The following is a 2,141-nucleotide window of genomic DNA, read 5'->3' on the forward strand; positions in this document are numbered from 1 at the left end:
GGCCACAACAGTGAGAGGCCCACATACCGGAAAAAAAAAAAAAAAAAAAATATATATATATATATATATATATATATGTATATATATATTTTACAATTATATTTTTAAAAGCAAATGCTCAGAAATAAAGCTACTAAAAATGAGCAACTGAACAAGGTTAAGATTAAAAAACTAAATGAAAAGATAAAACAGGTTCATAATTTATGAAACTCAATAACTTAAAGATATCAATTTCTTTTAATCTGTATACACAGTGCGATTTATTTATTTGTGTGTGTGTGTGTGTGTGTGTGTGTGTGTGTGTGTGTGTGTGTGTCTCCCGTTGCGGAGCACAGGCTCCGGACGCGCAGGCTCATTGGCCATGGCTCACGGGCCCAGCCGCTCCGCGGCACGTGGGATCTTCCCAGACCGGGGCGCGAACCCGGTTCCCCTGCATCGGCAGGCAGACGCGCAACCACTGCGCCACCAGGGAAGCCCACACAGTGCGATTTAAATTTTAAAAATTTCCATTACTGCTTTTTGCAGAAATTCACTAGCCAGTTTAAAAATTTATGAGTGTATGCAAAGGTCAAGAATGGTTGAAAAATCTTTAAGAAAAAGAATAAAGCTAAAGGACTATCTGAAATCAAGATCCATTGTAAAATTAAAGACTGTGCTGTTTGTGTGTGAATAGAGAAACTCTCCAGGGAACAGAACAGTGCCCAAAAATGCAAGGGGAAAGTGAAGTACAAAAGAAAAAAGCATGGTGTTTTCAGTAAAAGGTATTGGGTCACTCATATAGCTACCTGGAAAACAGTATCCTCATACTCACATGACCCTATCCAAAAAAAAAAAAAGTAAATCTTTAATAAGAAATCTTAGGAGAACACCTTCATAATTAACAGTAGGCAAAACTTTCTTAAACAGGATACAAGATCTCCTAATCATAAAAGAAAAAAATGATAAAGTTTATTAAAATTAAGAACTTCTTTGAAACTGAGATCACTGAAAGTGTAGAAAAGTAAGCCACAAAGTGGGAGAAAATATTTGTCTATACAAAAGACTTTTATCCAGAATATACAAAGAAAAATATACACAAGGTGCAAATGAGAAATGGCAAATACTCATACAGACACTTCACAAAAGGGGATATGCAAATGGCCAGTAAACATATGAAAAGGTGTTCATCTTTATCAGTCATCATGCAAATGCAAATTCAAACCTTAGCAACCACGAAGTACATGCCAAAATGGCTAAAATGAAAAGGAGAAAAAATTCCAAATTTGTCTTAGAAAGCTTTGGAACAACCACAATTCTCATATATTGACAGCATATATTAATTGGTACAATATCTTTAGAGAAATATTTGGAGGTACCTGCTAAACATAGGAATAATGTTCATTGGCTATCATTGATCCAGGTGATTCTGATATCATTAGAAGCATGCCAGAATAGACTGGTGAAAAGTAAATCATGCACAAGTTTTCTTTAGTAAAACTGTCCAGAGCTTGTTTAAAAAAACAAACAAAAATAAAGAATAACAATCCTACTTACAGGTATATAACAGAATTGCATACATATGTTTTCTTAAAGACTAATACTAGAATGTTTATAACAGCACAGATTAAACTAGGCCTGAACTTGAATCTACCCAAATACCAATCAGTAGTAGAATGGATAAAATAGACTGTATATTTACACAATACAATATTGTAAAGTAATGAGAGTGAATGATCTCTAACTAAAAGCAACAAAAATAATGTATTTCACGCACATGATACTGAGATAAAGAGGCCAGGCACAACAGAATACATTGTATAATTTTGTTTATACATAACATAAAAATAGGCAATACTAATCTATGCTGTTAGAAGTCAAGGTGGTGATTATGTTTGGGCAAGTCAGAAAGTGACTGGAAACGGCATGTAGGGTGCAGGAAAACGTGGTTCTGGGGTGACAGTACTGTTCTATTTCTTTATCTGGGCTTTAGTTACACAGGTAGATGCAGTTTGTGAAAACTACCAGTTATAGAGAGTTTGGTATGTAAACTTTTACATATATGTGTTATATAATAATAAAGGAATTCTAAAAATTATTTAAAAAGAAAAGCCACCACCTGCATGGTGCTTAAAATCTCTAGATTTTTTTTTTTTTTTTTTTTT

This window comes from Physeter macrocephalus, chromosome 1 (assembly GCF_002837175.3).
Source record: "Physeter macrocephalus isolate SW-GA chromosome 1, ASM283717v5, whole genome shotgun sequence".
Taxonomy (NCBI): domain Eukaryota; kingdom Metazoa; phylum Chordata; class Mammalia; order Artiodactyla; family Physeteridae; genus Physeter; species Physeter macrocephalus.